This window comes from Mustela nivalis (genome assembly GCF_964662115.1).
Source record: "Mustela nivalis genome assembly, chromosome: 1".
NCBI lineage: Eukaryota > Metazoa > Chordata > Mammalia > Carnivora > Mustelidae > Mustela > Mustela nivalis.
Window position 1 is genome coordinate 46,619,279 of NC_139020.1, and position 26,692 is coordinate 46,645,970.

Consider the following 26,692-nt stretch of genomic DNA (forward strand, 5'->3'; position numbering starts at 1 on the left):
GTTCTCCTCTAGGATTCTGATGGATTCCTGTCTCACGTTGAGGTCTTTTATCCATTTTGACTTTATCTTTGTGTACGGTGTAAGAGAATGGTTGAGTTTCATTCTTCTACATATAGCTGTCCAGTTTTCCCAGCACCATTTATTGAAGAGACTGTCTTTTTTCCACTGGATATTTGGTCCTGTTTTGTCGAAGATTAATTGACCATAGAATTGAAGGTCCATATCTGGGCTCTCTACTCTGTTCCACTGGTCTATGTGTCTGTTTTTATGCCAGTACCATGCTGTCTTGGTGATCACAGCTTTGTAATAAAGCTTGAAATCAGGCAACGTGTTGCCAGAAGTTTTATTTTTGTTTTTCAACATTTCCTTAGCGATTCGGGGTCTCTTCTGATTCCATAAGAATTTTAGGATTATTTGCTCCAGCTCTTTGAAGAATACCAGTGGAATTTTCATTGGAATGGCATTAAAAGTATAGATTGCTCTAGGCAGTAGAGACAATTTTAACAATGTTTACTCTTCTGATCCAAGAGCATGGAATGGTCTTCCATCTTTTTGTGTCTTCTTCAATTTTTTTCATGAGTGTTCTGTAGTTCCTCAAGTACAGATCCTTTACCTCTTTGGTTAGGTTTATTCCCAGGTATCTTATGGTTCTTGGTGCTATAGTGAATGGAATAGATTCTCTAATTTCCCTTTCTGTATTTTCATTGTTAGTGTATAAGAAAGCCACTGATTTCTGTACATTGACTTTGTATCCTGCCATGTTGCTGAAGTGCTGTATGAGTTCTAGTAGTTTGGGGGTGGAGTCTTTTGGGTTTTCCATATAAAGAATCATGTCATCTGAGAAGAGAGAGAGTTTGACTTCTTCATTGCCAATTTGGATACATTTTATTTCTCTTTGTTGTCTGATTGCTGTTGCTAGGACTTCTAATACTATGTTGAACAAGAGTGGCAAGAGTGGGCATCCTTGTCGTGTTCCTGATCTCAATGGGAAGGCTGCAAGCTTTTTCCCATTGAGGATGATATTTGCTGTGGGTCTTTCATAGATAGATTTGATGAGGTTCAGGAATGTTCCCTCTATCCCTATACTTTGAAGCGTTTTAATCAGGAATGGATGCTGGATTTTGTCAAATACTTTTTCTGCATCAATTGAGAGGACCATGTGGTTCTTCTCTCTTCTCTTATTGATTTGTTCTATCACATTGATTGATTTGCGAATGTTGAACCATCCTTGCAGCCCAGAGATGAATCCCACCTGATCATGGTGGATAATCTTTTTAATGTACAGTTGGATCCTGTTTGCTAGGATCTTGTTGAGAATCTTAGCATCCATATTCATCAGTGATATTGGTCTCTAATTCTCCTTTTTGGTAGGGTCTTTGCTTGGTTTGGGGATCAGGATAATGCTGGCTTCATAGAAAGGGTCAGGAAGTTTTCCTTCTGCTTCAATTTTTTGAAACAGCTTCAGGAGAATAGGTGTTATTTCTTCTTTGAAAGTTTGGTAGAATTCCCCAGGGAATCCATTAGGTCCTGGGCTCTTGTTTTTTGGGAGGTTTTTCATCACTGCTTCAATCTCATTTCTAGATATCGGTCTATTCAGGTTGTCGATTTCTTCCTGGTTCAATTTTGGTAATTTATAGTTTTCCAGGAATGCATCCATTTTATCTATGTTGCTTAGCTTATTGGCATATAACTGTTGATCGTAACTTCTGATGATTGTTTCTACTTCGTTGGTGTTGTGATCTCTCCCTTTTCATTCATAATTTTATGAATTTGGGCTTTCTCTTCTTTTGGATTAGTGTAGCCAATGGTTTTTCAATCTTATTGATTCAAAAAACCAGCTTCTATTTTCATTGATACGTTCTACTGCATTTCTGGTTTCTATCTCATTAATCTCTGCTCTAATCTTGATTATTTCCCTTCTTATGTGTGGAGTTGGTTTGATTTGTTGTTGGTTCTCCAGTTCTTTAAGGTGTAGAGACAGCTGGTGTATTCTGGATTTTTCCTTTTTTTTTGAGGGAGGCTTGGATGGCTATGTATTTCCCCCTTAGGACGACCTTTGCTGTATCCCATAGGTTTTGGACCGAAGTGTCTTCATTCTCATTGGTTACCATGAATTTCTTAAGTTCTTCTTTGATCTCCTGGTTGGTCCAAGCATTCTTAAGCAAGGTGGTCTTTAGCTTCCAAGTGTTTGAGTTCCTTCGGAACTTTTCCTTGTGATTGAGCTCCAGTTTCAAAGCATTGTGATCTAAGAATATGCAGGGAATCATCTCAATCTTTTGGTATTGGTTGAGTCCTGATTTGTGACCCAGTATGTGGTCTATTCTGGAGAAGGTTTTGTGTGCACTTGAGAAGAATGAGTATCCTGTTATTTTAGGGTGGAATGTTCTGTATATATCTATTAGGTCCATCTGGTCCAATGTGTCATTTAATGCTCTTGTTTCTTTATTGATTTTCTGCTTCGATCATCTGTCTATTTCTCAGAGAGGCATGTTAATATCTCCTGATTAGTGTATTCATAACAATATGACTCTTTATCTTGATTAACAATTTTCATAGAGACATATTAAATAAATTAATATTTAATATTAATGATGTTGTACACTTAAAATAACCTATGTTACAAAAACAGGAAAAGGAAAAGAACTCTCAGAAATTAAAATCAAACACATGAAATTTAATGGAAAAAAAGGTAAAATATGTAGTAAAACAAAGTAAGAGGATCATACAAAAGGTAGGATTAAAATGAAAAGAAGAAGAATATTAGAGTAAAAAAGATATAAAAATTAGAGGATCAGCATCTAATAGTAATTAAGAGAAAGGGAAAATAATGAGTAAATAATCAAAGAAAATATCCACAACTGAAGGACATAAAACTACAGATAAAGGATCTGAATATGTTCAGACCAATGAATGTGGAAATATTCACACTTAAAAAAAAAAAGGTGGAAAAATTCCAGTGTGGATATGGTCTAGCTAACAAAATTTAAGTCGATTATATATTATTCAAAATGCTATTTTTTCCCAATAAAACGTTTTTTAGGGGAGCCTGGGTGGCTCTTTGGGTTAAGGCCTCTGCTTTCTGCTCAGGTTATGATCCCAGGGTTCTGGGATCAAGCCCTGCATCAGGCTCTCTGCTCAGCAGGGAGCCTGCTTCCCCTCTCTGTCTGCTTGCCTCTCTGCCTACTTGTGATCTCTGTCTGTCAAATAAATAAATAAAATCTTTAAAAAAAAAAAAAACCTTTTAGCTGAGATAGTTTTCTTTACTGATTCCTTAATCTACCCTAATGGTTCAGTATCTCTAGTTATTATTCCATAATAAGAAGTGGATTACACAAAACCTTTCCAGACAATACTTGTCTCCCTGTCCAAAGTGCTGAATCTCACTCAAAACAAACATTAAAGTTTATTCTACTTATTTAGGTCTGGCATCCATACACACGTTAACACAAATTAGATGTCAAATTTTAAAATATCCTAATTCCAATGGCCACATATGAAATTTTGGAAAGTTCTAACAACTCCCCAAATCATCATATTTTGACTTTTGATGTCACTTACTTTTAAAAAACTCATTTCTTGAGAAAGGTCTGAATTTTCTTTCAGATGAACTGTATATTCAGATTATGTATATTCAATTCCTTTTACATCTTTTCTTTTGAATAAGATGTGAAAGGAATTAGCTCCCCATTTTTTTCTTGTTATTCAGAAAAATGGGATTTTCAATGACATCTCCAATAACAGAGACTCACTATCTCTTATAGAAAATATCTTCCCTCATCATGTTTCTAAATTATACTCCTTAATAAAGCATTTGTAAAATACAAAAGCTTACACCAAGCTTTATCTATCTCAAATTTAGCTACTTTGATTTACTTTCTAATGGTGTCAGGTAAACACAAAAACTCTACTCACTATAGAAAGTGAGAGAAAAGATATTCTTCATCTGATATTCATTGGAGAGCTTTCTAGGGTACTTAACATAGAGAGTTAGTAAAATTTATTCCCCCCAATATTTCCATCATAGAATTGTCTGTTTTTGAGTTTTAAAACCTGTGTATGGGCTAAAAATGCATTTGTTGTATCATAAGGTGATTGTCTACCATAAAATCCAGCTTGGAATCCTATGTCTGAAATTGATCTTCAGCTATAGTTAAGATGTAAGGATAAATGTTATGGCTTTTATATATTGTCTCCTGATTTTCAGTGACTACAAATGAAAAAACTTAGATTTTTTTTTAAAAATATTAATATGACAATAGTTTCTAGAATATCTCAGATACTTTGATATTGTTCCCCTTCTAAAGGAAACTATTAACATTAAAACTATAAGTTCTGAAAACTAGATAGCAGAGCCTACTATGTACGAAGCTTTCAATTGATTCTTGTGTAAGGAATGACTGAAGAAAAAAAAAAACAATGAATGAGTGGGTAAGTTATTCAAAGGCATTGTCTATTTGCTGGCAGCTCTGTATAGTTTTTGGAGGCAATAGATCTTTCACAAAATATTCAAAGTGGAAAAAAGGAGGAAAAAAAATGGTTGAAGTAAGAGATCATTTATAAATGTGACTTAAATGGCCACGTTTCACCAGCTGTGGGTGTAAATGATGTTACTTTTACATAAATGCCAAACACTCCATGTTTCTTGGTAGATCCCAAATTTTAAAGAATGACTTCAACCCCATTCTCTTATAGGCTGCCTGAGATTTCATATGGTTTCCATTTTCTTCCATTGTGGTCTCCTCATCCAGCAGCCTCAATACTGTCTCTTCTTTCTGTTCCCTCTCTCCATCACAATGATGCATAGCAATTTGCGCCTGGGACTATAAGCCCCAAGCACATCAAAGCTGTCCTGTGATCTGTGACAGAGTGGTCAGGTTGGGAGTGGGTAAGTTGTAAAGAAGAAACATTGTTTCTCCAAGAAAATGTTGAATTTTTGTCTTGCTATCTTCAAAAGAAGATGAATTTATCTGAGTCTACAAGAATTTTTGCCTGAAACTCTCATGGGCTGAAGAACACTTGATCAGAGCTGAGGATAGTGTAAGAACCAAGTTTATCTTTCCCCTTGTATTCCTTTTTATAGCCACCTTTCTCCTTCTTAGACATTTACACACACACACACACACACACACACACACACACTCACATTCCATGTCATCAAAATCTATAAAAGTCCTTATGTATATCATATTCATCCAAATTTTCTCAGGAATTGACAGATCAAATATTTTTTTACAAACAGTATTCGGTATGTACCTAGCTAAGAGACTTCAATATATATAAAAAGAGGACAAGGTATAGAATCTATATGTCTTACTACAGGCTGAATTGTGTCCTTCCAAATTCATATATTGAAATTCTAACCCTTAGAACCCCATAGTGTGCAGAATGTGACTGTATTTGGAGATAAGATCATTAGGAGGTAATTAGAGCAATTTAGGTCATCAGGATAGGCTCTAATCTAACATGTCTGGTGTCTTTATCAGCAGACAAAATTAGGACACAGACATGTACAAAGGATATAGGGAAAACATCACCATCTACAAGCCAAGAAGGGAGGCCTCAAAAGAAACCAACTCTGCTAATACTTTGATCTCAGACTTTTAGCCTCCACATCAGTAATTTTCAATGTTTAAGCCACCCAATGTGTGGTTCTTTGTTATAGCATCAATAACAATCTAATATATGTGGCATAAAATTTAAATCAGAAGAAACAAAAAATGTGATGCAATGTCTGACACCTGGTAGATATATAAGTTATTAGGAAGGAAGGAAAGTACAAATTTTGACCCATTTCTTAATAATTTTTATTCAGTACATGAAGATCTCAGTTTTAAGAATTATAGTTAGACAAAAACTCATAGAGCTAGAAGACATAAGACATTTCTATTTTATTTTTTTCAGTTAAAAGAATGGAGGCTCAGAGAGGAGAAGTTCCAAGTTCATTTAAAGAAAGCCAAGTACCTAATTTCAGGAGTGGGACATGGTTAAAAACTCAGATGGAAATGCCCTGCCATTTCTAGGAGTATGGCAATTAAAAAGACAGAATACCACAAAACATGTTGTCATCATGGTATAAGCAAACTAGGTTAATGGAGAGAATGGCTAGTAGCCCTCTTTCTTTGAATACTACAATTTTGCCAACCAAACTCCTCTAAATCTTCTTCCCATTAGTTCCTCTCTCTATTCATTTTTCCTTTACTCCTCACTTAAATGGAGATGCATGATGCATTTTTATAAGTGATCTATTTATGAAGAGAAAACACTAATATGGGATGACTAGGTTGCTGAATTAGGGTTCCCCACTGGTTACCCACTTTGACCAGTACCCACCCTTAAGGTCAGACATCACACTAAGATAGGGATAGGCAGGAGCTGTCTTAGGAAATGCTAGAACAACAGCAAATGAAGATTCTCCTCCTCTATTCACATGCACGTGTAAAAATCATATATATATATGTATATATACATATATATATATGATTTATTTTAATTCCAGTTAGTTAACATGTGGTATTTTATTAGTTTCAGGTGTACAATACAGCAATTTAATAGTTCCGTGCAATATTCAGTACTCATCACAAGTGCCCTCTTAATCCCCACCTCCCCTCTAGTAACCATCTGTTTTTTCTGTATAGTTAAGAGTCTATTTTTTTATTTTCCTCTCTCTTTTTTCCCATTTGCTCATTTGTTTTATTTCTAAATTCCACATATAAGTGAAATCATATGGTATTTGTCTTTCTCTGACTTACTTATTTAATCTAGCATTAATACGCTATAGCTCCATCTATGTCATTGCAAACGACAAGATTCAATTCTTTTTTATGGCTGAGTAATATTTCATTGTCTATCTGTACCACATCTTCTTTATCCACTCATTGTTTGATGACCAAAAAATTAACAGAAGACATGAATAGACATTTTTCTAAGGAAGGCACAACAGATTGCCAACAGAACATGAAACATGAAAGATGAACAGAACATGAAAAGATGCTCAACATCACAGTCATAAGGGAAATACAAATCAAAGCTACAATGAGTTATTACTTCACACCTGTCACAATAGCTAAAATCAACAACACAAGAAACAACAGGTGTTGGCAAAGAAATGGAGAAAGGGGAACCCTCTTGTACTGTTGGTGGGAATGCAAACTGGTTCAGCCACACTAGAAAATGGTATAGAGGTTCTTTAAAAAGTTAAAAGTAGAACTACCCTACAATCTAGCAATTGCACTAGCAAGTATTTACACAAAGAATACAAAAATACTAATTCAAAAGGATACAAGCACCCTGATGTTTATTGCATTATCTACAATAGGCAATGTTGGAAACAGCCCAAGTGAGAATCATTAAAATTTTAACACCAAAAAATACCCCTGCAGCATAAACGCTCTTTAAAAGTTAAATATAGAAGTCACTGAAGCAAGGTCATTTTTGTCTGCTTTACTCATTGTTTCTATTCCAGCTGTTTTGGAACTTGATTCAAAAAGGAGGTAGTCAGATTTGGGTTCAGAGAATAAAACTCTTTTGTTTTCCAGGAATGTTAGACTGAGGTAATATACCACATTTATAAAACCCTCCCCAAGGGCTAAAATGACGGGTTTTCCTTTTTTTTTTTTTTTAAATTGCCTTTGGAATGATAAGAAGGGAAGTTACTCTTACATAAGCATGTCTGTCTTGACTGGCTATAATTTTTTATTTTTTAGTTTCTGCTCTTTCAGGTCAGATGAAATAAATCATCATATTCAGACAGTTTAACTTTATTCAGCAATAGTATGATTTTCTGGCATGCTAAATTTAACTTAAGTGTTAAAATAAATTGGACCCAAGCTTTATATTCAGACAAAATCATAAAACTCTACCATATTTTTAAAAGGGGTGGTGCCTACCACTTTGAAAAGAATGATTATTGACTTCATTGTCTATTATTTCCTATAGAACAGCATTTTTACTAATGACAAATTCTTGAATAAATAAATAAATAAATGAGTCTAATAGGAACACTGAATACTTTACAAATTTACTGAGTATGGTAAAAAGTAATTTTCATTCTCTGAGATTACATACATGCTACATACATTACTATACCCAATTTCAGAAAATGATAACTTTAAAGCCAGTTCCCATGATTCATTTTGGATCTTTTCTCTTTGCCATTGAGTCTACTTAATCAAAATCTGCTTCTGATCCCATTTCTCCCTGAATTGTTTCTCTGATTCAGGAAATACATCTTCCTTTCAAAAACAGGTTCTAGTTTTTAACTTTTTTCTCTTTCTTTCCCTCCCCGCTCTCTGACTTTGTTTTCTTTTTTTCCCCAATCATTCATTAAAAGAGTGTAGTGAGCATCTACTCTGTACACTAACACACACATGCAAGTATATACACAGATGTATAGGTGCATACACAAGGATATGAAGACTCATACAAAGATATAAGTAAACTTATAAGAATTGATCTTCTACCTTTTCAAACTCCTACCAAGGCTTTTGCATAACACACAAACTCTTCATGATCTGGCATCTTCCTACTAATCTATTCTTTTCTCATCTCCTTCCTCTCCTTATGCTCCAGAAATGCTGCTTGTAGCACCTCTCCCCTTCACTAGAACAAATCCAAATCCTCTTTATCCATAAATCATTCCTCTATGAGCCTTCAGTGTGAGTTCAATAGCCATCTCCTCTGAGAAGCCTTCCATGAGCTATCCCAAGATCTCATTAACTCCTCCTAAGCTTTTCTTCTTTGTCTCTCTCATCCAGACTATGACCTTTCTGAAGGCAAAGACCATGATCCTCAACACACCTCTGTTTCCTCAACACTTAAGGGTATTCTTAGCATGAAATTGTTAATAAATACATGATTAGTAAACTATCAAGAGAATAAATTTCTCATATAAAAGTAATTACTCCCTTTATTGTTCAATTCAGAACACTGAGAAGGTATACTATCTAGTGAAATTCTTCTTGTATTCATGAATTACTACCCCAGCAGATTCCTAACACAAATGATGCTTTCCAATGCCTTTTTCAAAAAAAGTGTTGTGCTTAAGAGAAAAAGATGTGCTGAGACTTGGTATGAATTTATTGACAGAAATAATGGTATACAGAATGGATAGACATGATTAAAATACAAGTGCTATACTTAAGGCATGATACAGGTTAGATCAAGGCTTTATGAGCTTGTCTAGGGACATAGATGTTTAGTAAGCCTCTATCTCTCTGACAAATAGATTATAAGGCTCCCCAAAACTGGCATAAAATTGAATATTTGGAATTCTACTGCTAGGTGCCTTGAAAATACTAATGAAATACTAATGTCTATAGTAGCAGCTTGAAACAAAACAAATCTATTTATAACACTAGTTTCTCTGCTTCATGTTTCACATGGTCAAAATCAAGGTGTTGGGCAGTGGGCTGTTATCAGAAGACTCTGGGAATAAACTACTTATAAGCTCATTTAGGTTGTAAGCAGAATTCAATTTCTTGAAGATTAGGACTGAAGTCCTTGCTCCTTTTCTGACTGTCAGCCAAGGGCTGCCCTTAGCTTTTAGAAGCTTCTCTTTAGGTCTTGAATATGGCTTCTGCATTTTAAAACCAGTAAAAGTGTGCTGAATCCTATTCACATTTAAGTCTCTTCTGATTCCTTCTTCTGTCCCCTCTCTTTAGTGTCTCTTGTGCATATCTCTTCAGCTTCCAACCAGAGAAAGCTCTGTTTTAAGAACTACTCTGATTAAATCAAGGCCACCTGGATAATCCAGGATAATTTGTTACTTGATGGTCTGTAATTTTCATCATATCTACAAAGTCCCATTTACCGTGTAATATAACATATTTAAAAGTACTTGGGATTAAGACATAGGCATTTTTGAGGACCACCATTCTGCCTATCACAGTGCCGATTCAAAATCACAGGGTTTTTTTTTTTTAAGATTTTATTTATTTATTTGACAGAGAGAGATCACAAGTAGGCAGAGAGGCAGGCAGAGAGAGAGAGAGAGAGAGAGAGGGAAGCAGGTTCCCTGCTGAGCAGAGAGCCTTATGCGAGACTTGATCTCAGGACCCTGAGATCATGACCTGAGCCGAAGGCAGCGGCTCAACCCACTGAGCCACCCAGGTGCCCCCAAAATCACAGTTTTAAAATATTTCCTGTCCATTAATTTACAGGGAAAAAACCCTAATTTTATATTAACAAAAAGTATACATGTTGGATTTATTAATTGCCTCATCTGGCCAAAATAGAGAAGAAAATTTAAGAAAAATAATTCCTATATTCGTGATATCTTTGTTTTTCTTCTGTAATTCTATTTGGTTCATTACTAGATCCATATTTTAACACAATGTATTGGTAATTATGGAATTCTCCTTTGGGTGTGTTTGCCTCCACTCACGTATATATACAGAGGTGTGAAGATTGTTTATAAAATATTCTTTCAGTTTCTTTTATTTCTCTTTGTTGGCTGGTTGTTAAATTGTCATGCATTACACAGTAATATAAAATAGCTAAACCATCTTGTATTGTCTAAACCATCATTAGTCTCCCAGACATGTGGTCCCCACTCCTTTCAGGGATTCTGTTTGCACAAGTGTCTGCTGCAAAAATTTATTGCCAACCTGCTGAATTTATGAAAAAAATGTTTTTGTCCAAATGTGTATCAACATTCCAGGACCTACCAGTTTTCCTCAAGCCAAGCACCATGCTTAGTCCATAGTCAATGTATATTTGGTATTCATATATTTATAAAATAAAAAATGGGGAAGAAAGGAAAAACATAAATGTGATAACAGAAAACAGAAGAACAGCAAATGCAAATTAGATTTTCTTGACAGTCATTACAAAACCTAAAACTTGTAAAATTCAACATCATAAAGTGAAAATTATTTCATTTACATTTATGCATTAACTTCTCTTTAAAAGAGTAATATGCCTTACAGACAAAGTCTTTAAAACAAGTTTTAAATATTAATAATTGCATTTTTTCTATCTTAACAATGAATAAAAACCTCTAACAGTGAGCTAAGCACTACAGAACACTGATGGAGAATGAATGAGGCAGTGTATTACAGTATTGAATTAGGGAAGATACATGCTAATTTGTTTACAAAACAAAAAGCAAAAAACAAATATCACAAAGAAGTCAGGCCCCTCAAGGAAGGACACTGCAATAGAATACTAAGTAAATAACAGCAATTTCCCCAGTCCTTTCTCAGAAAGGCTTTTCTCAGGTAACTTGCAAACTGAGGGAAAGGAACATATAGATATTTTTGAGGGATGCTGGATATGAAGTCTGACTGAACACTGAGCTAATTACCTGATGGCTCCAAAAGTGTAAAAAGGAAAAAAATGCATCTCAACAGGATACTGCTTTTTATGGGCCAATGAGTCAGAGGTTGGAGGGGAAAGATCAATTAAAAACAATCTACTACAAAGCAACACAAAGATGGCAGAGGAGTAGCGCTCTGAAATGACATCAGATCCCAGGAGCTCACCTAGATAGGTATCAAATCATTCTGAACACCTACAAACTCAACAGGAGATAGAAGAGAAAAAGTAGCAATTCTAGAAACAGCAAATCGACTACTTTCTGAAAGGTAGGACATGCAGAGAAATGATTCCAAAGCGACAGAAAGATAGACCATGGAGAGTGGGGGGTGTTTCCTGGCAAGCAGTGAAGCAGTGGAGCACAAAATCAGAACATTTAGAAGTCTGCTCCACTGAGGGACATCACTCCAGAGGCTAAGCACGGGTGGAGCCCTCATGGGGACAGTGGGGTCTCAAGTCCCACAGGGTCACAGAAAGATCAGAGGTGTTTGAGAGTGGCAGAGATTCCAGGTATCAAAGAGGGGAAGCTGACTACAGAGACAGAGCTGAAGAGTGAGCTTTCAGATTGGGGTTACCATAAACCATGATACAAGGCACTGCCCTTTGAGCAGGGACCCCACAGGGGGCAGATACAGGGAGACTCAACTTCCTCCTCTGGGAGGAGCAGTGCAGCAGGAATCTGCTGGGTTTGAAGAATCCAAATAGGGCTTTATACCAGAGATAGAAATACTTGGTCACAGGCCGGCTTAGCTCAGAGTGCAGCCAGAGACCAGGGAGACAGGAGTGATTGACTGCTTATCTCTGAAGGTGCTCTGAAGAATGGGGTGACAAGCTCTTGGCTGCTCTGGCTGAAGACTGGGAGGCCACCATTTTCATTCCTGTCCTCCAAAGTGGTACAGAAAGCATTCATAAAACAAGAGCTCCGAAAGCGAACCCGAGAAGATTATGTAGCCAGTCCCTGGCAAGGGTGGTGCAATTCTGCCTCAGGTAAAGATATTTGAGAATCACTACAACAGGACCCTCACACAGAAGATTAGCAGGAACATCAAGACAAGACCAAGCTGACCAATCAAGGAGAACAGTGGGACTCCAGAGCTAGGGGAAAGCATAGAATTCATGGCTTTTTCCTCATGATGCTTTAGATGCCAAGTTAATTTTTTTTATTTTTTCTTATTCTATTTTTTTTAACTTTACCTCTTTCCTCTTTTAAAATTTTTTAACTAGTATATCTTAACAATACTTTTCTTAAAAAAAATCATTCTAAAACTTCATTGTTTTAGTCATATTTTATTCCTTCATTGTATTTAACCTTATTTTGGGTATACATATAGGTTTTTATTTCCCTAAGAATTTAGGGATACATATTCTTCTAATAGATCAAAATATATCCTAATCTAGTACATGGTTGTGTTCTAGTCTTCAGGCTAAGACATTCCCTCCCCTTTTTTTCTTCTTTTCCCAACCAACATATCTTATCATTCCATTTTAGAACTTTTTAAAATTTTCATCTTTACAGACATATTCCATCCCTTCATTGTGTTTACCCTTATTATTGTATATATATAAGATTTTCTTCCTTTAAAATCTTGGAAGGTAGATTCTTCTAAGAGACCAAAACACACCCAATACTGGGTGTCTCTGTTCTATTCACCAGTCATATATATATGACTGGTGAATAGAATATATATATGTGTATATATATATATGTATATATATATATATATATATATATATATATAAAATATATTGGTTAATGTACATTTTTTTGGAGTCTTTGCTACCCTTTAAGTATTTTATTCTCTTTTTTCATATATTTTTATCTGGATAAAATGACAAAATGGAAAAACTCATCACAAAAAAAGAACAAGAGGCAGTATGGATGGCTAGGGAATTAATCAATATGGATATTGGTAATATATCAGAACTAGAGTTCAGAATGATGATTCTCAACATGTTAGCTGGGCTTGAAAAAGGTATGGAAGATATTAGAGAACCTTTCTGAATAAATAAAATCCTTTTCTGGAGAAATAAAAGAACTAAAATCTAACCAAGCTGAAATTCTGAAAAGCTATTAATGAGGTGCAATAAAAAACGGAGGATCTTACTGCTAGGATAAATGAGTCAGAAGAGAGAATTAGTGATATAGAAGAACAAATGATGGAGAATAAAGAAGCTGAGCAAAAGAGAGACAAACAACTACTGGACCATGAAGGGAGAATTCAAGAAATAAGTGATACCATAAGATGAAACAGTATTAGAATAATTGTAATTCCAGAAGAAGAAGAAAGAGAGAGAAGGGCAAAATGTATATTGGAATGAATTATAGTAGAGAGTTTCCCTAATATGGCAAAGGGAACAAGCATCAAAATCCAGGAGGCACAGAGAATCCCCTCAAAATCAATAAGAATAGGTCCACACCCATCTTCTAATAGTAAAATGTACAAGTCTCAGTGACAAAGAGAAAATCCTGAAAGCAGCTCAAGACAAGAGGTCTGTAATATACAATGGTAGAAATATTAGATTGGCAGCAGACTTATCCACAGAGACCTGGCAGGCCAGAGAGAACTGGTGTGATATATTCAGAGCACTAAATAAGAAAAACATGCAGTCAAGAATACTATATCCAGCTAAACTATCACTTAAAATAGAAGGGGAGATAAAAAGTTTCCAGGACAAACAAAAACTAAAAGAGTTTGCAAACAGCAAACCAGCCCTACAGAAAATATTGAAAAGGATCCTCTAGGCCAAAAGAGAGCCTAAAAGTAATAGACCAGAAAGGAACAGAGACAATATAGAGTAAAAGTCACTTTACAGGCAATACAATGGCAATAAATTCATGTCTCTCAATAGTTACCTTGAATGTATATGGGCTAAATGTCACAATCAAAAGACACACGGTATCTGAATGGAAAAAAAAAAAAACCCAAACCCATCAATATGCTGTCTATAATAAACTCATTTTAGACCCAAAGAAACCTCCAGAGTTAAAGTGAGAGGTGGAAAATCATTTACCATGCTAATGGACATCAAAAGAAAGCTGGGGTGGCAAACCTTATATCAGATCAATTAGATTCTAAGCCAAAGACTATAATAAGAAACAAGGAAAGACACTATCATATTTAAAGGGTCTGTCCAACAAGAAGATCTAACAATTTTAAATATCTATGCCCCTAACATGAAAGCAACCAACTATATAAACCAATTAATAACAAAAATCAAAGAAACACATTGACAATAATACAATAATAGTAGGGGACTTTAGTACCCCCTCACTGAAAAAGCACAAATCATCCAAGCAAAAGATCTATAAGGAAATAAAAGCCTTAAATGACACACTGGACCAGATAAACATCACAGATATATTCAGGACATTCCATCCCAAAGCAACAGAATACACATTCTTCTCTAGTGTACATGGAACATTCTCTAGAATAGATCATATCCAGGGTCAAAAAATCAGGTCTTAACTGGTACAAAAAGATTGGCATCATTCCATGCATATTTTCAAAGCACAATGCTCCGAAGCTAGAACAAGAAGAGAGTTGGAAAGAACTCCAATACATGGAGGCAAAAGAGCATCCAGCTAAAGAATGAAAGGGTTAACCAGGAAATTAAAGAAGAATTGAAAAAAAAATCATGGAAACAAATGAAAATGAAACACAACTGTTCAAAATCTTTGGGACACAGCAAACTGAGTCCTGAGAGGAAAATATATAGTGATACAAGCCTTTTTCAAGAAACAAGGTCTAACACAACCTAACCGTATACCTAAAGGATCTAGAGAAAGAACAGCAAAGAAAGCCTAAACCTAGCAGGAGAAGAGAAATCATAAAGAACACAGCAAAAATCAATGCAATAAAACCCAAAAGAACAGTAGAACAAATCAATGAAACTAGAAGCTGGTTCTTTGAAAGAATTAGTAAGATTGATAAAGCCCTGACCAGACTTTTCAAAAAGAAAAGAGAAAGGATCTAAATTAATAAAATCATGAATGAAAGAGGAGAGATCACAACCAACACCAAAGAAATACAAACATTATAAGGCCATCTTATGAGCAACTATATGCTAGCAAATTTGACAATCTAGAAGAAATGGATGCATTCCTACAGATGTTTGAGCTACCAAAACGGAAACAGAAAGAAACAGAAAACTTTAACACACACATAAGCAGTAATGAGATTGATACGGTCAACAAAAAACTCCCTAAAAATAAGAGTTCAGGGACAGAGAGCTTCCCTGGGTACTTCTACCAATCATTTAAAGAAGAATTAATACTTATTCTCCTGAAATTGTCCCAAAAAAAAAGAAATGGAAGGAAAACTCCAAACTCATTTTGTGAGGCCAGGTTTTGATCCCAAAACCAGGCAAAGACCCCTTCAAAAAGGAGAATTATGGATCAATATCCTTGATGAACACTGATGTGAAAATTCTCACCAAAATACGAGTCAATAGGATCCAACAGTACATTAGAAGGATTATTCACCACAACCAAGTGGGATTTATTCCTGGGCTCCAAGGTTAATTCAACATCCACATATCAATCAATGTGATACAATACATTAATAAAGGAAAGAACAAGAACATACAATACTCTAAATTGATGCTGAAAAAGCATTTGACAGAGTACAGCATCCCTTCTTGATCAAAACTCTGCAAAGTGTAGTGATCGAGGGTACATACCTCAGTATCATCAAAGCTTTCTAGGAAAAACCCACAGCGAATATCATTCTCAATGGAGAAAAACTGAGAGATTTTTCCTGAAGGTCAGGGACACTGCACAGATGTCCATTATCACCACTGCTATTCCACATAGTACTAGAAGTCATAGCCTGAGCAATCAGAAAACAAAAAGAAATAAAAGGCATCCAAATTGGCAAAGAAGAAGTCAAACTATCACTCTTTGCAGATGATATGATACTTTATGTGGAAAACCCAAAAGAAGACACTCCAAATCTGCTAGAACTCATACAGGAATTCAGTAAAATGTCAGGATATAAAATCAATGCACAGAAATCAGTTGCATTTCTCTACACCAACAGTAGGACAGAAGAAAGAGAAATTAAGGAGTCAACCCATTTACAATTGCACCCAAAACCGTAAGATACTTTGGAATAAACCTAACCAAAGAGACAAAGAATCCATACTCAGAACACTATAAAGTACTCATGAAAGATATTCAGAAAGACACAAAGAAATGGAAAAACATTCCATGCTCATGAATTGGAAGAACAAATATTGTGAAAATGTCTATGCTACCTAAAGCAATCTACACATTTAATGCAATCCCTATCAAATATTTTCAAAGAAATGGAACAAATAATCTTAAAACTTATCCGGAACCAGGGGCGCCTGGGTGGTTCAGTGGTTTAAGCCGCTGCCTTTGGCTCGGGTCATGATCTCAGGGTCTTGGGATCGGGTCCCGCATCAGGCTCTCTGCTCGGCAGGGAGCCTGCTTCCCTCTCTCTCTCTCTCTCTCTGCCTGCCCCACATCTTGTGATTTCTCTCTGTCAAATAAATAAATAAAATATTAAAAAAAAAAAAAAAACTTATCCGGAACCAGAAAAGTTCCCGAATAGCCAGAGGAATGTTGAAAAATAAAGCCAAAGTTGGTGGCATCACAATTCCAGACTTCAGGCTCCTATTACAAAGCTGTCATCATCAAGACAGCATGGTACTAGCACAAAAACAGACACATAGATCAATGGAACAGAATAGAGAGCCCAGAAACTGACCCTCAACCACATGGTCAACTAATCTTTGACAAAGCCAAAAAGAATGTCCCATGGAAAAAAGACAGTCTCTTCAACAAATGGTATTGGGAAAAGACAAAAGCCACATGCAAGAATCAAACTGGACCATTTCCTTACACCGCACACAAAAATAGACTCAAAATGGATGAAATACCTCAATGTGAGAAAGGAGTTCATCAAAATCCTTGAGGAGAACACAGACAGCAACCTCTTTGACCTCAGCTGCAGCGACTTCTTCCTAGAAACATCACCAAAAGCAAGGGGAGCAAGGGCAAAATGAACTATTGGGACTTCATCAAGATCAAAAGCTTTTGCACAGCAAAGGAAACAGTTAACAAAACCAAAAGACAACTTACAGAATGGGAGAAGATTTTCACAAATGACATATCAGATAAAGGGCTAGTACCCAAAATCTATAAAGAACTTATCAAACTCAACACCCAAAGAACAAATAATCCAATCAATAAATGGGCAGAAGACATGAACAGACATTTCTGCAAAGAAGACATCCAGATGGCCAACAGACATATGAAAAAATGGTCCACTTCACTCGGCATCAGGGAAATACAAATCAAAACCACAATGAGATACCACCTCACCCCAGTCAGAATGGCTAAAATTAACAAGAAATGAAGATGCTGGCAAGGATGTGGAGAGAGGGGAGCCCTCCTACACTTTTGGTGGGAGTGCAAGCTGATGAAGCCACTCTGGGAAGCAGTATGGAGTTTCCTCAAAAAGTTGAAAGTAGATCTACCCTATGACCCAGCAATCGCACTCCTGGGTATTTACCCTAAAGATACAAAGGTAGTGATCCGAAGGTTCATGTGCACCTGAATGTTTATAGCAGCAATGTCCACAATAGCCAAAGTATGGAAAGAACCTAGATGTCTATCAACAGATGAATCGATAAAGAGGTGTCATATATATATATATATATATATATATATATATATATATACAGATATATATGTGTGTGTATATATCTCTCTCTATGTATGTGTCTATCTATCTATCTATCTATCTGTATGCATACAATGGAATACTATACTATGCAGCCATCAAAAGAAATGAAATCTTGCATTTGCAAGGACGTGGATGGAACTGGAGGGTATTATGCTGAGCAAAATAATTCAATCAGAGAAAGATAATTATCATATGATCTCCCTGATATGAGGAAGTTGAGAGGCAACATGGGGGGTTTGGGGAGTAGGAAAGGAATAAATGAAAAAGATGGGATCAGGAGGGAGACAAATCATGAGACTCTTCATCTCACAAAACAAACTGAGGATGCTGGGAGGGTATGGAGAGAGTGGTTGGGTTATGGACTTTGGGGAGAGTATGTGATACGGTAAGTGCTATAAAGTGTGTAAACCTAAAGATTCATAGACTTGTATCCCTGGGGCAAATAATACATTATATGTTAATAAAAGTAATTTGAAAAAAATCACTCTGCTAAATAACATTAACAAAAATTCAATGATGCTATGGAAAATTCAGATACTGAGAGATTAGAGTATATACTGTATTTCATGACAAATTATTGTTATAAATAAAAAGGTGTGGTCTCATAAATTTTAAATTTCAAATAATAGTTCTTTTTATTTAAAGATTTTATTTATTTGACAGAGATCACAAGTAGGCAGAGAGGCAGGCAGAGAGAGACGAGGAAGCAAACTCCCTGCTGAACAGAGAGCCCGATGCGGGGCTCAATCCTAGGACCCTGAGATCATGACCTAAGCTGAAGGCAGAGGCTTTAAACCACTGAGCCACCCAGGCACCCCTCAAATAATATTTCATAAGAAATTCTCATATCTAAAGTTCTTTATGAAATTTCCTTTCTGCTTCTTAAAATTGTAGTTTAGACATTAGATGTTATAATATCCATTTTAAACATCATTATTTATTCAACTAATATTTTTTCATTGTTTATACCAGATTCTTATATTCTAGAGTAGGAAAATAGACCATATACATAATAAATAAACACTATAGTATATTGGAAGGTAGTAAGTACTATGCAGAAAAAAAAAAGTAAACCAGTTTAAAGGGTGTCAAGTCAACCAGAATGAAAAGATGGGTTATAATTTTAAATATGATAGTTAGGTTGGTCCTTATTGTGAAAGTGATATTAAGGGGAGACAAGATGGTGGGGAGGTAGGAGGAGGTGTCGTTTCAACCTGTACCCTAAAGTGAGCTGATTACCTACCAAAGAACTCCGATCACCTATGAAATCAGCCTGAGATCAGAGTTATACACATCTGGATCTCTACAGGGGCAGAAGACGCCAGTGGGCAGGTAAAGCAGTGTGGGAACGGTGGACTGATAACGGAAGATAAACAAAAGGAGGAGGGAGCCACCAGAGGCCACTGATTGGAAAGTAATACCCCAATACGAGAGTGCCCTGCATCTGGGGACCAGCATTAACTTGGAGTCCGGTTGAAAGCACTCAAAAAGAGCAAAGGATCGTGGGGGGGGGGATTTGTGGGAATGGGGCGGTTATGGATAGGGCCTTAAGTTCCCAGACCCAGGACAGCCTTCCCTGGTACTGAGCCAGAGACAGTGCAGCGGAGAAACCAGGTCTTGGTCCCTGATATGCCAGCGCACCTGAGAATATTTGGGGTCCGGCTCCTGTGAAAAGCTGGGAGCCTTGCGAGATGGCAAAATGCTGCGCCCTGCTATCAGAACCTGAGACCCACATGCCCCACACCCTCCCCTGAGAGAAGTGTGCACAGGTGCCAGCCCAGTGCTCTTGGACCCGGAAAGACCAGGCACTCCCAGCCTGGGCCAGTAGGCAAGTCTCAGTATGCAATCGATGCTTGGAACCTCTCTGGCAGTCTAGAGCTGCCCAGACAGTTGTCACTGCATGGTTTGGGGTACAAGCAGGAGATCCTGCATCCCCAGGGACTTTGACTCGGAACCTGCTCTGCCAGCAGTTGTGCAGCACCCACAGGGGAGCAGACTGACGCTTCTCTCTGAAAGGGAGGTCGGGGTGCAGTTTGTTTTCCTCTAAACCTCCAAAAACCATCAAAAGCTGTCAAGTCAAGAGAAAGAAAAAAACAAAACAAAACAAAAAAATGAACAAACATACAAACAAACCTCCAGAGAACAAAAGCCTGAAAAACCGGTTTCCTCAGAGCCCATCCCCTTGAGGGGGCAGGAGGACTTAACTCAGGGAGCATCATTGACTGAAAACCCACGTGGCAGTCCCCTTCCCCAGAAAACCAACCAGGAAAGGGGGAAAAAAAAAAAAGATGACAAGAGAACCACCACCACTACTCATAGATACAACTTTTATTTTTATCTCATTCCCACTATTCTGGTTCATTTACCCATCACCTGGTTACCCCAACCTCCCACCCCTTGCCCCTTCAAAACCCTCAGATTGTTTTTCAGAGTCCATAGTCTCTCATGGTTCACTTCCCCTTCCAATTTCCCTCAACTCCCTTCCTCTCTCCATCTCCCTTTGTCCTCCATGCTATTTGTTATGCTCCACAAATAAGTGAAACCATATGATAATTGACTCTCTCTGCTTGACTTATTTTACTCAGCATGATCTCTTCCAGTCCCGTCCATGTTGCTGCAAATATTGGGCATTCATCCTTTCTGATGGAGGCATAATACTCCATAGTGTATATGGACCACATCTTCCTTATCCATTTGTCCATTGAAGGGCATCTTGGTTCGTTAAACAGTTTGGTGAACCTGGACATTGCTGATATAAACAGTGGGGTACAGATGGCCCTTCTTTTCACTACATCTGTATCTTTGGGGTAAATACCCAGTAGTGCAATGGCAGGGTCATAGGGAAGCTCTATTTTTAATTTCTTGAGGAATCTCCACACTGTTCTCCAAAGTGGCTGCACCAACTTGTATTCCCACCAACAGTGTAAGAGGGTTCCCCCTTTCTCCACATCCCCTCCAACACATGTTGTTTCCTGTCTGGCTAATTTTGGCCATTCTAACTGGTGTAAGGTGGTATCTCAATGTGGTTTTAATTTGAATCTCCCTGATGGCTAATGATGATGAACATTTTTTCATGTGTCTGATAGCCATTAGTACATCTTCATTGGAGAAGTATCTGTTCATATCTTCTGCCCATTTTTTTACATGATTGTCTGTTTTGTGTGTGTTGAGTTTGAGGAATTCTTTATAGAACCTGGATATCAACCTTTTGTCTGTACTGTCATTTGCAAATATCTTCTCCCTTTCCATGGGTTGCCTCTTTGTTTTCTTGACTGTTTCCTTCGTTGTGCAGAAGCTTTACATTTTGATGAAATCCCAAAAGTTTATTTTCGCTTTTGTTTCCTTTGCCTTTGGAGACATATCTTGAAAGAAGCTGCTGTGGCTGATATCGAAGAGATTACTGCCTATGTTCTCCTCTAGGATTCTGATGGATTCCTGTCTCACGTTGAGGTCTTTTATCCATTTTGAGTTTATCTTTGTGTACGGTGTAAGAGAATGGTCGAGTTTTATTCTTCTAGATATAGCTGCCCAGTTTTCCCAGCACCATTTATTGAAGAGACTGTCTTTTTTCCACTGGATATTTGGTCCTGTTTTGTCGAAGATTAATTGACCATAGAATTGAAGGTCCATATCTGGGCTCTCTACTCTGTTCCACTGGTCTATGTGTCTGTTTTTATGCCAGTACCATGCTGTCTTGGTGATCACAGCTTTGTAATAAAGCTTGAAATCAGGCAACGTGATGCCAGAAGTTTTATTTTTTTCAACATTTCCTTAGTGATTCAGGGTTTCTTCTGATTCCATAAGAATTTTAGGATTATTTGCTCCAGCTCTTTGAAGAATACTGGTGAAATTTTGATCAGAAAGGCATTAAAAGTATAGATGGCTCTAGGCAGTAGAGACATTTTAACAGTGTTTGTTCTTCAGATCCAAGAGCATGGAATGGCCTTACATCTTTTTGTGTCTTCAATTTCTTCCATGAGTGTTCGGTAGTTCCTTGAATACAGTTCCTTTACCTCTTTGGTTAGGTTTATTCTCAGGTATCTTATGGTTCTTGGTGCAATAGTGAATGGAACTGATTCTCTAATTTCCCTTTCTGTATTTTCATTGTTAGTGTATAAGAAAGCCACTGATTTCTGTACATTGACTTTGTATTCTTCCACGTTGCTGAAGTGCTGTGTGAGTTCTAGTAGTTTGGGGGTGGAGTCTTTTGGGTTTTCCATATAAAGAATCATGTCATCTGAGAAGAGAGAGAGTTTGACTTCTTCATTGCCAATTTGGATACATTTTATTTCTCTTTGTTGTCTGATTGCTGTTGCTAGGACTTCTAATACTATGTTGAACAAGAGTGGCAAGAATGGGCATCCTTGTCGTGTTCCTGATCTCAATGGGAAGGCTGCAAGCTTTTTCCCATTGAGGATGATATTTGCTGTAGGTCTTTCATAGATAGATTTGATGAGGTTCAGGAATGTTCCCTCTATCCCTAAACTTTGAAGCGTTGTAATCAGGAATGGATGCTGGATTTTGTCAAATGCTTTTTCTGCATTAATTGAGAGGACCATGTGGTTCTTCTCTCTTCTCTTATTGATTTGTTCTATCACATTGATTGATTTGCGAATGTTGAACCATCCTTGTAGCCCAGGGATGAATCCCATCTGGTCATGGTGGAAAATCTTTGTAATGTGCGGTTGGATCCTGTTTGCTAGGATCTTGTTGAGAATCTTAGCATCCATATTGGTCTCTACTTCTCCAGTGATATTGGTCTCTAATTCTCCTTTTTGGTAGGGTCTTTGCTTGGTTTGGGGATCAGGGCATTGCTGGCTTCATAGAAAGGGTCAGGAAGTTTTCCTTCTGCTTCAATTTTTTGAAACAGCTTCAGGAGAATAGGTGTTATTTCTTCTTTGAAAGTTTGGTAGAATTCCCCAGGGAATCCATTAGGTTCTGGGCTCTTGTTTTTTGGGAGGTTTTTGATCACTGCTTCACTCTCATTACTAGATATCAGTCTATTCAGGTTGTCAATTTCTTCCTGGTTCAATTTTGGGAGTTTATAGTTTTCCAGGAATGCATCCATTTTATCTAGGTTGCTTAGCTTATTGGCATATAACTGTTGATCGTAACTTCTGATGATTGTTTCTACTTCGTTGGTGTTAGTTGTGATCTCTCCCTTTTCATTCATAATTTTATGAATTTGGGCTTTCTCTTCTTTTGGATTAGTGTAGCCAATGGTTTTTCAATCTTATTGATTCAAAAAACCAGCTTCTAGTTTCATTGATACGTTCTACTGTATTTCTGGTTTCTATCTCATTGATCTCTGCTCTAATCTTGATTATTTCCCTTCTTATGTGTGGAGTTGGTTTGATTTGTTGTTGGTTCTCCAGTTCTTTAAGGTGTAGAGACAGCTGGTGTATTCTGGATTTTTCCTTTTTTTTGAGGGAGGCTTGGATGGCTATGTATTTCCCCCTTAGGACCGCCTTTGCTGTATCCCATAGGTTTTGGACCAAAGTGTCTTCATTCTCGTTGGTTTCCATAAATTGCTTAAGTTCTTCTTTGATCTCCTGGTTGGTCCAAGCATTCTTAAGCAAGGTGGTCTTTAGCTTCCAGGTGTTTGAGTTCCTTTGGAACTTTTCCTTGTGATTGAGCTCCAGTTTCAAAGCATTGTGATCTGAGAATATACAGGGAATCATCTCAGTCTTTTGGTATCGGTTGAGTCCTGATTTGTGACCCAGTACGTGGTCTATTCTTGAGAAGGTTCCCTGTGCACTTGAGAAGAATGAGTATCCTGTTGTTTTAGGGTGGAATGTTCTGTATATATCTATGAGGTCCATCTGGTCCAATGTGACATTTAATGCTCTTGTTTCTTTATTGATTTTCTGCTTTGATGATCTATTACTGAGAGTGGTGTGCTAAGATCTCCTACTATTAGTGTATTCATATCAATATGACTCTTTATCTTGATTAACAGTTTTCTTATGTAATTGGCTACTCCCATATTGTGGGCATAGATATTTACAATTGTTAAATCATCTTGGTGGATAGTCCCTTTAAGAATGATATAGTGTCCTTCTGTATCTCTGACTACAGTCTTTAGTTTAAAATCTAATTTATCTGATATGAGAATCGCTACCCCAGCCTTCTTTTGAGGCCCATTGGCATGAAAGATGCTTCTCTATCCCTTCACTTTCAGTCTGGGTGTATCTTTAGGTTCATAATGGGTCTCTTGTAGACAACATATGGATGGGTCCTGTCGTATCCTATCTGCAACCCTTGTTTTTTTTATGTTGTTTTATGGGTGCATTTAGGCCATTCACATTGAGAGTGATTATTGAGAGATATGTTTTTATTGACATCGTGTTACCTTTGAATTCTTTCTTTCTGTAGATTGTCTCTATATTTCTGTTCAATGATATTTTTAGGATTTTTTCTCTTTTATAGGACCCCCATTAATATTTCCTGCCTTGTCAGCTTGGTGGTTGCATAGTCTTTTAAGCCTTGCCGGCCTTGGAAACTCTTTATCTCTCCATCCATTTTGAATGTCAGTCTTGTTGGATAAAGTATTCTTGGCTGCATGTTCTTCTCATTTAGTGCCCTGAATACATCTTGCCAGCCCTTTCTGGCTTGCCAGGTCTCTGTGGACAGGTCTGACGTTATTCTGATGGTAAGTAAGGAGACTCTTTGTCCTAGCGGCTTTCAAGAGATTATACCTACAATTATGACTCCTCAATTTGACTATCAGGTGCCTTGATTTTTTTTTAGAATGTATAATCTTGGGTGGAGACCTTTCGGCCTCTAGTACATGAATGTTGGTTCCATTCATGAGACTGGGAAAATTTTCATGAAGAACTTGTTCCACTATATCTTCTAGAATTCTTTCTTTCTCCTCCCCTTCAGGGATTCCAATAATTCTGACGTTGGAACGTTTCATGGCATCATTTATTTCCCTGATTCTGTTTTTGTGGTTTCTAAGCTGTTTGTTCCAGGCTTCCTCCTGATCCTTTCTCTCTATCTGTTTGTCCTCCAGATCACTAATTCTATCTTCTGTCTCAGTTACCCTAGCTTTGAGAGAATTTAGATTAAATTGGAACTCATTGGGGAGCATTGTGAACCTCAACCCTGGTAGCTTTAAGCTCCACCCTAACATTATGAACATCATCTCTGGTCGCTTTCAGCTCAGCCCTAATCAATTCCAATTGGTCATCCATGGCTTTCTCCAACCTAGCTATTGCCTGGATAATTGTTGGTCTGAATTCTTTCCGACATATTGTCTATGTTGATAGCCATTAGCTCTGTCGCAGAAGGTCCATCCTCTGTATTTTTCTTCTGTTGGGCATTCCTCCTCCTAGTCATTTTGGTGAGAGATGACTGAACAGATGTAGCTGGATGTATCAACTGTGGTGCAGTCAAGGTGCACCCTGGAACACTTCTGAGAAATCAGGATTCCCCACCCAAATGAGAGACAAAAGAAAAGAAAAAGGAAAAAAGAGAGAGAGAGAGAAAGGGAAGATGAGAGAGAAGTTTCAGCCCAAATGGGCCCCAAGGCACGATTTATGAAGTATACAAACAAAAATAGACAAACAAAAAGACTGACAAAAGTATATGACAAGAGAAAAAAAAAAAAAAAATATATATATATATATATATATATATCCAAATAAAGGAAGAACCTCGTCAAAAAGAACCCCAAGTGTAAGATTTATATACTATCAGGACAAACACAAAAACACAGAAACAGTGGTGGAAGAAAAAGATGGGAGGGAGAGTGGTTATAAATTCTCAGTGTGGGCAAGGAAGTTTGTTTTGATTCTTCCTGGATCTATCTTGATATCTTTGTTAAAGGATTCAACTTTCCTAAGATAAAGGGGGATTAAAAATTGGTTTACCTATAGGGGTAGTATTGATTGGGGCAAAGGGATTACTTTGAATTTTAACTCTATATGAATATTAGAAAATAAAAATAAAAAGGAATAGACTAGACTAAACTAAACTCAGATTAAAAGAAAAAGAAATTCAAAAAATAGAAATGCAAATGAAAAACACAGGTGTATGTATGAAAAAGTTCAGGTTAGAAGGTTATTATGGAATTTGATGTACTGGACAGCTCATTGTGATGGTAAATAGGTTAAAAAAATTATCTATAGAAAAAAAATATGAACCAGAATAGTGGGACGAGTTAAAAATAAAAGTCGTCCTATGAAGTAATGGTGGTTGTTCTCTTGCAGTCTTTTTTTTTTTTTTTTTCCTTTCTTGGTTTGTTTTCTGGGGGAGGGGCCTGCCCATGGGTTTTCAGTCAATGATGCTCCCTGAGTTAAGTCCTCCAGCCCCCCTCAAGGGGGTGGGCTCTGAGGAAACTGGGTTTTTTCAGGCTTTTGTTCTCTGGTGGTTTTTATGTTTGTTCACTTTTTTTTTTCCTCTCACCTTGACCACTTTTGATGGTTTTTGTAGTATTAGAGGAAAACAAACTGCACCCTGACCTCCCTCTCAGAGAGAAGCCTCAGTCTGACTGCAGAGCCCAAATAAGTTCTTCCTTGGCCACTGGCAGAGCACAGTCCAATTCATGGTCCCTGGGGATTCAGGATCTTTTGCTTGTACCCAAAACTATGGCAGCAGTGGCTGTCTGGGAGCTCCAGACTGCCAGAGAGGTTCCAAGCAGCGACTGCACAGTAAGATTTTCC

General features: G+C 37.2%; 1 protein-coding gene across 1 annotated transcript in view; it reads right to left on the reverse strand.

Annotated features, from left to right (window-relative positions):
* Window positions 1-26,692, reverse strand: part of LOC309850322 (uncharacterized protein) — a gene marked incomplete at its 5' end in the record, with an annotated part of 320,372 nt that overhangs the window by 113,016 nt on the left and 180,664 nt on the right. The window lies entirely within an intron of this gene.